The 14,541-nt window shown below is 39.7% G+C and overlaps 1 long non-coding RNA gene across 1 annotated transcript; it reads left to right on the top strand.

Annotated features, from left to right (window-relative positions):
• Nucleotides 1–3,110: 3,110 nt before the first annotated feature.
• LOC134296822 (uncharacterized) lies at nt 3,111–4,776 on the top strand. Its single transcript, XR_010003686.1, has 2 exons — nt 3,111–3,578; nt 4,061–4,776. It is a non-coding gene; the product is annotated as an uncharacterized LOC134296822 (long non-coding RNA).
• The last annotated feature ends 9,765 nt before the right edge of the window (nt 4,777–14,541 follow it).

Raw genomic sequence — 14,541 nt, 5'->3', positions numbered from 1 at the left:
CAGTGTCTATCTATCTATCTATCTATCTATCTATCTATCTATCTATCTATCTCTTCACCTCCATTGCTCTCTCTTTCCCTCCTTCAAGATCCTTCACTGCTCCATGATGTTGTGGTAATCTCTGAGCAGTTAGACTCAATTCAACCCTCTCTGGGGGAGATGCCACCAAAATCAGCAGAGTAGCAAAAGCAAAAGCTTTCAAATGCAACAGTTACTTACATGGGGCGAGCAAAGAGAAGTCTTTGACCATTTAGGATTGCAATGGACTGCAGAGTCTCAATAAAAGTTCAAAAAGTATTTATTCAGGTAAAAAGTGTTGTGGTAATCTCTGAGCAGTTAGACTCAATTTAACCCTCTCTGGGGGAGATTCCACCAAAATCAGCAGAGTAGCAAAAGCAAAGCTTTCAAATGCAACAGTTACTTACACTGGCGAGCAAGAGAAGCCTTTTTAGGATGGCAATGGACTGCAGAGTCTCAATAAAAGTTCAAAAAGTATTTATGCGGGTAAAAAGAACTCCATTGTAGATAGAAAGGCTTGGGAGCTGTCTAAACTACTCTAGACTGGTTTCTAAGGAAAAATAAGAAAGGAAAAATAAGAAACATCTAAATAGTTACATCTTGCCAGGAGAAATGGCGAGATGCTTCTTGTTAGTTTGAAGAACAAAGGGAGAAGAGAGAAACAAAATGGTTCCAACCTCATGGTCCAGTTTCTTGGGGCCATAAAAGACATTCTGACCAATGAGAAGTTAGTGTCCCTGAAGATTCACATTTCTACAAACTTCAAAGTAAGGGATGTGACGTGAACAGGATAGAGTGAAACACAGTAAAGCCTGTCTAGGCATGCTTTGGAAACAGGGAAAGGATTCCCTCAATCTGACTCTATCATCTATCCGACTACATCTAGACTTGAGTAGTCCAGGGTGATTCCCTCCATTGCTCTTTCTCCCTCCCTCCTTCATGATCCTCCGCTGCTCCATGAGACCCTCACCTGTCCCCTTCCCCAAGAAGGGCAATGGTAGGGTTGGGGGGGTCTACACCTACAGCTGGGTCTTCCCTATCCCAATCCCCTCCTTTACAGAATCTCTGGACACTGACCTCAGCAGTCCAGCCAGTCAAACCAAGATGGGGGGGGGGGGGGTCCTGGGGGGCTTCTGGTGACTACTCAGTTCACTAAGGTCAGACTCGAGGGGCGTGATTCATTCATCCCAGATTGCAATGGGAGACCCTTCAATGGAATTCAGAGGGATTTCTTCTCCAATATTCAGCATTTCCGAAACTTTGGTCTGCTTCACTCAAAGATGCTGCAACCATCTTTTGCTTTGGAGCTGTCCAATCAATCAGTCCATTTCCATAGAAAAACAAACAACCACTAGTTGATTTTCGATCAGCAATGTCAGTAGCCCAATGAGCATCCACATATCCTTTCAGCATGGGAACATCACTGTGAACGGAGCACCACACCATTCCTCGATATAGCTTCTGTTTTATAGACACTTGTACTTTCAATTATTTTGAAACTGATCCTTTCTGTGCACAGGTGTCAAAACCATTACGATTAATGTTTATTGCTGGGAGCATGTGCACTTCAGACGCATTATGTCAGTGCTAACTAATTAGTCTTCTAGTTCCCTTATCTTCGAAGAGAAGATTGATGGCCTTGCTGTGTCTCTCCTCCCATTACCTCACCCTTTGTTTGTTAACCAAACAACTCATTAAATCTGTGCCTTTGATTTTGGGGAACAAGACTAGAAAGCACTGTTTTGCAGTGGCTTCGGTCCTTCCTGGAGGGTCGGGCCCAGAAGGTGGTGCTGGGGGCCTCCTGCTTGACCCCATGGCCTTTGTCCTGTGGGGTCCTGCAGGGCTCAGTATTGTCCCCCATGTTATTTCAGGGGCCGGGCTGTGGCGCAGCTGGCTAGTAACCAGCTGCTATAAATCACTACTGACCGAGAGGTCATGAGTTTGAAGCCCGGGTCGGGTTAAGCCTCCGACCATTAATAGCCCCAGCTTGCTGTTGACCTATGCAGCCCCGAAAGACAGTTGCACCTGTCAATTAGGGAAATTTAGGGACGCTTTATGCGGGAGGCTAATTTACAACACCATAAAGAACTGCCAGCAAAACACGAGGAAAGGAATGAGGAGGTACAGCCACTACTGGACGGTGAAGCAACAGCTCCCCCTGTAGCCAGAATCGTGAAGCTGGAAAAATGTTAAAAATGCCTCTAAGTCTGTCTAATGTATGTTGTTTGTCTGTTGGCATTGAATGTTTGCCCTATATGTGTTCATTGTAATCCGCCCTGAGTCCCCTTCGGGGTGAGAAAGAAGGGCGGAATATAAATACTGTAAGTAAATAAATAAATAAATTTCACATCTACATGAAACTGCTGGGAGAGATCACCTGGAGTTATGGGGTTTGGTGCCATCTGTACGCTGATGACTCCTAACTCTACTAGTGTTTTCCACCAAATGCCAAGGATGCCATCCTGACCCTGAACTGGTGTCTGTCAGCTATGATGGCCTAGATGAGGATGAACAAATTGAAATTAAATCCTGACAAATCAAAGCAGTGGTGATTGATACACATTTGCAATATTGCTGACTTGAATACACTTGCTAAGCAATTACCATTAGCAAATCACAAAAGTCATTATTAGCAATTTTTTTAATATATTGGTTAAGCAAAAGCAAATTTTATTTATTTATTTATTTACAGTATTTATATTCCGCCTTTCTCACCCCAAAGGGGACTTAGGGCGGATTACAATGAATACATATATGGCAAACATTCAATGCCAACAGACAAACAACATTCAATTTTTTTAGACAGACACAGAGGCATTTTTAACATCTTTCCAGCTTCACGATTCCGGCCACAGGGGGAGCTGTTGCTTCACCGTCCGCTGGTGGCTGTTCTTCCTCATTCTTTTCCTCGTGTTTTGCTGGCAGTTTTATGGTGTTATAAATTAGTTAAATTAGCCTCCCGCATATAGCGTACCTAAATTTTCCCTACTTGACAGATGCAACTGTCTTTCGGTCAACAGCAAGCCGGGGCTATTTTTTTTTAATGGTCAGAGGCTTAACCCAACCTGGGCTTCGAACTCATGACCTCTCGGTCAGTAGTGATTTATAGCAGCTGGTTACTAGCCAGCTGCGCCACAGCCCGGCATAGAAATAGCATAGATTTCACTTATTGCAACCTATGTCTCTTAAAGTGGACCCCCCTCTCAATTCACTATTGCTCTTGGTGAAGTCTCTGCCCCATTCTGCCCCTTCGCCTTTTCTTCTTTTCCTCTTGGGCTCCTTCCTCCTGGAGGCCTCCATTCTGTCCTTTGGGTCTCCAAGGGTGGGAAATGCCCGGGCTGAGCCCACCCCACGCTCAGGATTCCCATGAACAGGAGGGGGAGCCCTTGAGTCACATCCATGGCCCAAAAGGACACTCAACCCCTCCTCCTCCCCCCTTTCCCCAAACCAGCAGGTCCTATAGAAGCTGAGCCACGACCTAAAGCAGCACTTGGCCGCCTATTCCAAGCGAGTGGCTGGATCCGTCACAGAACTCATGCAGGCGGCTGAAGCTATGAACGGTGGGTAGGATCCATCTCACCCTGGTTATTTTTTTAAATTGTTACCATCTGGCAGATAGTATAGGATGATAAAAATACAAACAAATAGACTGAGAGGTAGCTTTTAGTTCTAGAGCTTTGATTATATTGAATTCTGTGGCTTCACACCGAGGAGGCATTACGGGGTTGTGCAGTAGAGGTGAGAATGTGGAAGGATGGGTGTTTTTGTTTTTGCAATGTGTACATGTATAATGTGAATTGAGGATGGCATTTAGAGTCGTACGATGAACAAGGACAATAAAATTATTCTAAATTCTAGGGTTGGCGCTGGTGGCCATTTTGGGGGGTGTCCCTCTTTCTCCCCATAACAAGACAGGGCTTTTGGGGGAATCAAAGGATCTAACCCCCTGCCAATCATTGGAAGCAGCTATGGTGGGATGGGGTGTCCATGTTTGTGGGGGTCACACTCTCTCCTCTTCCTCCTCTTCTTCATCTTCCTCCAGGAACAGAGTGGGTGGACCCTGAAGACCCCACATTACAGAGAACAAGCTGTTGGGAGTCGTGGCGGCCATTATGGTTGTGACCAAGGATCTGGAGCAGCTGAAGCTGAGGGCCAAGCCCACGGTAGGTCATAGAGATGCTCCATCCCCCACCCCAATATTGCTCAGGTGGGACCCCAGTTCCTATTGCAAGGAGGGCCACATTGCTTTCATGGTTAGAAGGCAGGCATGGGCCAACTTGGGCCCTCCCTCCAGGTGTTTTGTGTTGGGAATCACCCTGGACTACTCAAGTCTAAATGTAGTCAGATAGATGATAGAGTTAGATTGAGAGAATCCTTTCCCCGTTTCCAAAGCATGCCTAGATAGGATTCACCATTGTTTCCTGCTTCCCATCCTATTTAGGTCAGCCACTCTTTGATGTTTCTAGAAATGTGATCTCTCCCAGGGCTTTGACGTAACTTCCCCAATTTGGCCTTTGGAATGTTTATGGCCCTAGAGAAGAACAGACCCACAAGGCTTGGTCGCCTTTCCAGCTTTCTGCTTTGTTCCAGAGAGGACGCACCTCTGTCCTCTATTAGTCAAGATGTAGCTATCTAGAGCTTTGTTATTTTAATCCGTCTATGTGTATTAGAACAGGATAGATTAGATAGTTAGCTCCAAACCTTTTCTATCCATCAATTGATTTCTTTTTACCTCAATAAATGCTTTTAAACTTTAAAGCTAACTTTGCATCCCTTTGCCTTCCTGATGACACAGAGGCCTTCTAAACTCACACCGTGTAAGTCTCACTGCTGCATTTTTACTCTGCTATTTTAATGGGAATTTACCTCATAAAGAGGGTGATTAGAGCTTAACGGCTCATCCATTCCCAACATTTTGGACTTCAACTCCCACCATTCCTAACAGCCGCAGGCCCCTTCCTTTTGATGTCGAACTTTTGCTGTTGTTTTGACAAGTTGTCATTCAGCAAAGACTTGCGGAAACTCCATTAATTCCTGAACAGATGTTGTTTCATTCCTTAACGTAAGGAGCCCTTGTTTCTGAACATGCAAACATGTGTTGTTTACACCAGACGTTCTCAGGTCAGTTGTCATCAGTTCAGCACTTTTCGTTCCAAGGCTATCATATTCTTCACCTCCTTTTGTTTCTCCAGAACGGCATTGATTTCAATTTTAGAACAGTATCTTCGGCCTTGCCAGACCTTAATAGGCCCTCAGCCAGACCCCAACCACACAATTCCATTCAATCCACTCATCACACAGTTGGGGGCTGAAGGGGCAGAGCCAAGGTAGGAACGTCCTGTATCTATAGCAGAGTAGAGTGTAATGTCGCCAGTGCTATTTGTGAGCTTATGGTAGGAAACAGGAAAGGAATTATGCAGGTAATGCATCTCTGATAACAGAGCAGGTAGACCTAACACGTTACCTACCTTTGTTAGGAGCATCCCTGGTGCTGACTCTCCTGCCTCTGTGTCTCCGGCCTCTTGAGATAGAGAGAGGCCTCGTGGGGCTCCCTTCTCAAACAAAGGGTCATAAAGCACTAAAGGCCTTTGGGAAGAAGAAAAATGATGTTACACCTTTTCTGAAACACCCTGTCCAGGTAATCCAGGAAGTAGAACTTTATGGAAAGAAGAGTATGTATATGTATGTATATGTATGTATGTGTGTGTGTGTGTATGTATGTATGTATATGTATGTATGTGTGTGTGTGTGTGTGTGTGTGTGTGTGTGTGTGTGTGTGTATATATATATATATATATATATATATATATATATATATATACACATACACCAGGGCTATCCAGAAAGTAGACTACGTTTTGGAATTAAAAATGAACAAAGTATAAGAGAAAACATTTACCATATGCAGTTGAAAGCCACACCCAAATATCACTTCTGAACATAGTCCCCATTGAAATCTAGGCACTTACCATAGCGATAAAAGAGTTTGGAAAGTCCTTCCCCACCAAACTTTGCCGCTTGGCTTGCGTCCTCAACCAGGTGGGCGTCCCTTCCCGCAGCTGCGCATGTGCATGCGCTCAACTTTCCCCCACGCTCGTCCTGGATCACTCTTCTGTTTTGCAAATGCTTGCAAGGAAGGTTATGGAAACCGTTTTTTGGGACAGGAAAGGTGTGCTTCTTGCAAAACCTTAGAAGCTGCGGGAAGGGACGCCCGCCTGGTTGAGGACGCAAGCCAAGCGGCAAAGTTTGGTGGGGAAGGACTTTCCAAACTCTTTTATCGCTATGCTAAGTGCCTAGATTTCAATGGGGACTATGTTGAGAAGTGGTTTTTGGGTCTGGCTTTCAACTGCATATGGTAAATGTTTTCTCTTATACTTTGTTCATTTTTAATTCCAAAACGTAATGAACTTTCTGGATAGCCCTCATATATAGGAAATTCAAAAAAAGAGAATCAAAGTTTAAAAGGTTATTTCCAAGATAGCTGAGAATCCCAAAATCCTTTCAAATACAGTCTCCAGAGTCAATCCACAAATATATCCATGAACAAGATAGCATGAATCCAAGGCAGGCAACCAATGTCCCACATGAACTATAAGAAAGAAGAAACTGAATACAACACTGCTCTCACAAAGGATTGTACCAGCAGGAATCACTTAAATGCCTCAATCCCTCCCATAACATCATTTCTCACGCACCTGCTTTCCTCTCCTTATCTCTAATTCTGTGGGAAAAGTGAGTCTGTCTTTGTTGCATGCTCAGTCTCCGCAGTTCCAAGCACTTTGACCGAAACGAACACTGGTCTTCCACATTTCTCTCAGCCTGCACAGGTTCTCGTGAGAACTGATGTCACTTTCTTCAGTCTCATGGGAACTGCCAAGAGATTCCAAAACAACTTTCTTTAGGCCACTTCTAATCTCCTTTGGGCCCTCTGAACGTATCCCAGCATCCCCTTCCTCACCTTCTGAGCCAGGGGTCTTCAAACTTTTTAATCCGAGGGCCGGTCCACAATCCTTCAGACTGTTGAGGGGCCGGATTATCATTTGAAAAAAACAAAAACAAAAACAAATTCCGATGCACACTGCACATGTCTTATTTGTAGTGCAAAACAACAACAACAACAACAAGAACAATAAAAGAACAATACAATATTTTAAAATAAAAACAATTTTAACCCAACATACATTTATCAGGATTTCAATGGGAAGTGTGCTCCTGCTTCTGGCCAATGAGATAGTCAAGTTAATTAGGATTGTTGTTGTTGTTGTTGTTGATGTTGTGTGCCTTCAAGTCATTTCAGACTTTGGCCGAGCCTAAGTCTAAAATGTATTTATTTATTATTTATTTATTGCATTTATTTACTACATTTGTATCACACCCTTCTCACCCCAAAGGGGACTCAGAGTGGCTTACAAATTATATTTGCATACAATATATTATATTATTAGCATAGCACAATATTAGCATTATATATTACTATATTGAACTATACCACTATACTGTAATATTATTAGTAATATTATATGTAATATAGAATATATAATTAATATTATTATATGGTATTATTAGTGTTATATTGTATTACATTATATTATTATCAATATTATATGTACATACAATATATTATATTATTAGCATAGCACAATATTAGCATTATATATTACTATATTGAACTATACCACTATACTGTAATATTATTAGTAATATTATATGTAATATAGAATATATAATTAATATTATTATATGGTATTATTATTAGTGTTATATTGTGTTACATTATAATATTATTATCAATATTATATGTATATACAATACATTATATTATTAGCATAGCACAATATTAGCATTATATATTACTATATTGAACTATACCACTATACTGTAATATTATTAGTAATATTATATGTAATATAGAATATATAATTAATATTATTATATGGTATTATTATTAGTGTTATATTGTGTTACATTATAATATTATTATCAATATTATATGTATATACAATATATTATATTATTAGCATAGCACAATATTAGCATTATATATTACTAAATTGAACTATACCACTATACTGTAATATTATTAGTAATATTATATGTAATATAGAATATATAATTAATATTATTATATGGTATTATTATTAGTGTTATATTGTGTTACATTATAATATTATTATCAATATTATATGTATATACAATATATTATATTATTAGCATAGCACAATATTAGCATTATATATTACTATATTGAACTATACCACTATACTGTAATATTATTAGTAATATTATATGTAATATAGAATATATAATTAATATTATTATATGGTATTATTATTAGTGTTATATTGTGTTACATTATAATATTATTATCAATATTATATGTATATACAATATATTATATTATTAGCATAGCACAATATTAGCATTATATATTACTATATTGAACTATACCACTATACTGTAATATTATTAGTAATATTATATGTAATATAGAATATATAATTAATATTATTATATGGTATTATTATTAGTGTTATATTGTGTTACATTATAATATTATTATCAATATTATATGTATATACAATATATTATATTATTAGCATAGCACAATATTAGCATTATATATTACTATATTGAACTATACCACTATACTGTAATATTATTAGTAATATTATATGTAATATAGAATATATAATTAATATTATTATATGGTATTATTATTAGTGTTATATTGTGTTACATTATAATATTATTATCAATATTATATGTATATACAATACATTATATTATTAGCATAGCACAATATTAGCATTATATATTACTATATTGAACTATACCACTATACTGTAATATTATTAGTAATATTATATGTAATATAGAATATATAATTAATATTATTATATGGTATTATTATTAGTGTTATATTGTGTTACATTATAATATTATTATCAATATTATATGTATATACAATATATTATATTATTAGCATAGCACAATATTAGCATTATATATTACTAAATTGAACTATACCACTATACTGTAATATTATTAGTAATATTATATGTAATATAGAATATATAATTAATATTATTATATGGTATTATTATTAGTGTTATATTGTGTTACATTATAATATTATTATCAATATTATATGTATATACAATATATTATATTATTAGCATAGCACAATATTAGCATTATATATTACTATATTGAACTATACCACTATACTGTAATATTATTAGTAATATTATATGTAATATAGAATATATAATTAATATTATTATATGGTATTATTATTAGTGTTATATTGTGTTACATTATAATATTATTATCAATATTATATGTATATACAATATATTATATTATTAGCATAGCACAATATTAGCATTATATATTACTATATTGAACTATACCACTATACTGTAATATTATTAGTAATATTATATGTAATATAGAATATATAATTAATATTATTATATGGTATTATTATTAGTGTTATATTGTGTTACATTATAATATTATTATCAATATTATATGTATATACAATATATTATATTATTAGCATAGCACAATATTAGCATTATATATTACTATATTGAACTATACCACTATACTGTAATATTATTAGTAATATTATATGTAATATAGAATATATAATTAATATTATTATATGGTATTATTATTAGTGTTATATTGTGTTACATTATAATATTATTATCAATATTATATGTATATACAATATATTATATTATAAAACTGAGGGCGGGGGCCAGGTCAATGACCTCGGAGGGCCGCATCCGGCCCCCGGGCCTTAGTTTGGGGACCCCTGTTCTGAGCACTTAGAATCTGACCAGATGAAGTGAAGTGGATTCTCCATGCAGGTAGGAAGCAAAGACACATTGAATTACATGGATAAATAAATCAATAAATCTCAGAAACAGATGAAGAGCAAGAGAGGAGACTTCCCAATTGCTCTTTAGGCAATATATTGTTGGAGTATGGTTGTATTTGTATGAAATGTAAATCAAGTGTTTACTGCTGATGAGCTAGAGTGTGTATTTTCAGTAATGAAATAGTTAACAGCAGGCTAGTTTTGACTGACAGCCTGTTGTGATTACTGTGACCTATCAGGCTTGATTTCCTGCCTTTGAGGGTTGGAACTTCCTTCGGAACTGAGGAATGTTGTTATCTTATCTGGGGAGTTTGGCTTGAGCTTTCGCTGAAGATGGACTGTGAATGCTATGCTCTGAAGCCGAGAAATGCAAACTGTAAATAGACATGTAAATAAAGTTAATCAACAGTTGGACTTCGTCTGCTGGAGTGTTTGTTTGACCAGTGCTGTTTCTCAGCATGGGAATACAGTCTGGAGAAGGAGGTGAGACCGGGATGATGAATTTTGGAATCCACTCCGCCTCCCATCATCCCCTGACATATATAACATGCCATCATATCATCATGCGACTCTTACATGATAACATGATGGCAATAGTCCTGGACAGCAGTGGCTCCCAAAGTGACCCATTCAAGGTGGAATCAGGTGTCAAACAGGGTTGTGTTATTGCCCCAACATTATTCTCCATCTTTATTGTTACGATACTGCACCTTGTTGATAGGAAGCTTCCCACCCGCGTGGAAATCCACAAAAGCTAATATTGACACTGAAGTAGATCACCGCCTGAACTCTGTGAGTACAGCATTTTTCTGAATGATTGATATATTCATAGGGAGACCAAGGTGCTTGTTTATAAAGCCATTGTCCTCCCAACCCTGTTATATGCTTGCAAAATGTGAACTGTCTACAGACGTCACTCTCAATTCCTGGAAGGATTCCATCAGCCTTGCCTCCGAAGAATCCTGCAAATCTCTTGGGAAGACAGGTGCATTGAAGCGATGATCCTTTGCCATCAACTCCGTGGGACTGAATGCGTGTTGGAATTGGAGGTCAGCTGTGACCAACAGTATTGTGGAATTCAAAGAGGCTCAAATGGAGGGCGAAAGGGAGAAACATGCCAAGAAGAAGCAGCTGCCTCAAACTAACTCTGATCGGGACCTAATAATAATAATAATAATAATAATAATAATAATAATAATAATAATAATAATAATAATAATATAATAATGCAATTAAGGCCAAGATCGAAAAATCAGCTGATGACCCAAAATGCAAGGAAACTGACGAAACCATTGATCATATCCTCAGCTGCTGTAAGAAAATTGCACAGACTGACTACAAACAGAGGCATAACTATGTGGCCCAAATGATCCATTGGAACTTATGCCTCAAGTACCACCGCCCAGCAGCAAAGAACTGGTGGGATCACAAACCAGCAAAGGTCGTGGAAAATGAGGACGCAAAGATACTGTGGGACTTCCGAATCCAGACTGACAAAGTTCTGGAACACAACACACCAGACATCACAGTTGTGGAAAAGAAAATTTTTGAATCATTGATGTCGCCATCCCAGGTGACAGTCGCATTGACGAATAACAACAGGAAAAACTCAGCCGCTATCAGGACCTCAAGATTGAACTGCAAAGACTCTGGCAGAAACCAGTGCAGGTGGTCCCAATGGTGATGGGCACATTGGGTGCCGTGCCAAAAGATCTCAGCCGGCATTTGGAAACTAGACATTGACTCCTGCCAACCTAGCAGTTCGAAAACATGCCAATGTGAGTAGATCAATAGGTACCGCTCCGGCGGGAAGGTAACGGCGCTCCATGCAGTCATGCCGGCCACATGACCTTGGAGGTGTCTACGGACAGCGCCGGCTCTTCGGCTCAGAAATGGAGATGAGCACCGACTCCTAGAGTCAGACATGACTGGACTTAATGTCAGGGGAAAACCTTTACCTTTACCTTTTAGACATTGACAAAATTAGGATCTGCCAACTGCAAAAGGCCACCTGACTGGGATCTGCGCGCATCATCCGAAAATACATCACACAGTCCTAGACACTTGGGAAGTATTTTGTTAATGTGGGATTTGTGTATTGGTAGTGTTTAAATGAAAATTTGTGCCTTGCCTGTATTGCATACTGATTGCATCATCCAGAGTGTGACATAGTCTGGAAAGAGTTAATTACTGAGAAGCTGTGATGATCTTGATGTGCGGATGGAACTGGGGAGTGTCCAGACACAAGTGTGTGTGCATTACTGATTGAATTAGTTCAGTTCAGTTCTGAGTAGAGTAGAGTCAAGTCCTGTGTTTGTCTGCAAATCTGTTTGTCTTGTTTATTACTGAAGTCAGTAAAACTTTGTATATAGTTTTACCAACGTCTCTGATGTCTCTTCGTTCTGCGTTCCACTGATTCCATCCAAGTGCTGCTGCGCTGCAAATTACTCTGACAATTTTGTGATACGAAATCCAGCATATCTATCCTGTTTGCTGTGTCATACAATAAAATAATAATAAATCTTTAATTGTATCATGCTTTTCTTCCACCAAGGGACTCAAAGTGGTTTTCAGCATCTTAAAACAGTACAAATCAATGAACAACACATACATAACACATAAAAATCAGAAAGACACAGAAGCAGCCCCCAACTCCAGAAGTCTGGGTCTTGCCTCCCCAGGCCAGGCCAAGAGTGACCGAAGGAAGAAGAATGGAACCGTATGGCCGGACTCTGTCCAAAAGGCTCAGCTCCTGGGCATCCACTTCCGCCCGTCCAAAAGCCTCCCAGGGTGGATTATTACACTATGTGACACGCACTGTTTGTTCCTGGGTTATAAATAATATAATAAAACTTTATTTATATCCCGCACCCTTCTCCCCGAGAGGACTCAGGGCAGTTCCTAAAGACATGGGGAGGACATCCGTGTGGCACATTTGGTTGTAGTTTTTCAATTATAGAATCATAGAATCATAGAATAGTAGAGTTGGAAGAGACCACATGGGCCATCCAGTCCAACCCCATTCTGCCAAGAAGCAGGAAATCGCATTCAGAGCACCCCCGACAGATGGCCATCCAGCCTCTGCTTAAAAGCCTCCAAAGAAGGAGCCTCCACCACACTCCGCGGCAGAGAGTTCCACTGCCGAACAGCCCTTCTCACAGTGAGGAAGTTCTTCCTGATGTTCAGGTGGAATCTCCTTCCTTTCCTGTAGTTTGAAGCCCTTGTTCCCTTGTGTCCTAGTCTGCAGGGCAGCAGAAAGGAAGCTCCCTCCCTCCTCCCTATGGCTTCCCTTCACATATTTGTACATGGCTCTCATCATGTCTCCTCTCAGCCTTCTCTCCTGCAGGCTAAACATGCCCAGCTCTTTAAGCCGCTCCTCATAGGGCTTGTTCTCCAGACCCTTAATCATTTTAGTCTCCCTCCTCTGGACGCTTTCCAGCTTGTCAACATCTCCCTTCAACTGTGGTGCCCAGAATTGGACACAGTGTGATTCCAGGTGTGGTCTGACCAAGGCAGAATAGAATAAGGGGAGCAGGACTTCCCTGGATCTAGACGCTATTCCCCTCTTGATGCAGGACAGAATCCCATTGGCTTTTTTAGCTGCTGCATCACATTGTTGGCTCATGTTTAACTTCTTCCCCACGAGGACTCCAAGATCTTTTTTGCACACACTGCTGTCAAGCCAGGCGTCCCCCATTCTGTATCTTTGATTTCCATTTTTTCTGCCGAAGTGAAGTATCTTGCATTTGTCCCTGTTGAACTTCATTTTGTTAGTTTCGGCCAATCATCTCTCTAGTCTGTCAAGATCGTTTTGAATTCTGCTCCTGTCTTCTGGAGTGTTGGCTCTCCCTCCCAGTTTGGTGTCATCTGCAAACTTGATGATCGTGCCTTCTAACCCTTCGTCTAAGTCGTTAATAAAGATCCTGAACAGAACCGGGCCCAGGACGGAGCCCTGCTGATGGCACTCCACTTGTCACTTCTTTCCATGATGAAGACGACGCATTGGTGAGCACCCTTTGGGTTCGTTCGCTTAGCCAATTACAGATCCACCTAACCGTAGTTTTGTCTCGCCCACATTTTACTAGTTTGTTTGCCAGAAGGTCGTGGGGGACTTTGTCGAAGGCCTTACTGAAATCCAGGTACGCTACATCCACGGCATTCCCTGTATCGACCCAACTCGTAACTCTATCGAAAAAAGAGATCAGATTAGTCTGGCATGACTTGTTTTTGGTAAATCCGTGTTGACTATTAGCAATGACCGCATTTGTTTCTAAGTGTTCGCAGACCACTTCCTTAATGATCTTTTCCAGAATCTTGCCTGGTATCGATGTGAGGCTGACCGGACGGTAATTGTTTGGGTCGTTCTTTTTTCCCTTCTTGAAGATAGGGACCACATTCGCCCTCCTCCAATCTGCTGGGACTTCTCCCGTTCTCCAAGAACTCTCGAAGATAATTGCCAGTGGTTCTGAAATAACTTCCGCTAGTTCCTTCAGCGGAACTATCTCATCTACATGTGGTACTCGACTCCGAAGAAATTGGCATTATATAATAAAGGAAAAACTGATGAGAAATGTTGGAAATGTGGAAAGAAGACTGGCGCTTTCATCCACATGTGGTGGGAGTGCAAAAGG

Source organism: Anolis carolinensis, chromosome 2, assembly GCF_035594765.1.
Source record: "Anolis carolinensis isolate JA03-04 chromosome 2, rAnoCar3.1.pri, whole genome shotgun sequence".
In the NCBI taxonomy this organism is placed as follows: Eukaryota; Metazoa; Chordata; class Lepidosauria; order Squamata; family Dactyloidae; genus Anolis; species Anolis carolinensis.
Note: the sequence above shows the minus strand (reverse complement) of the source record. Positions and strands in the feature narration are given on the sequence as shown.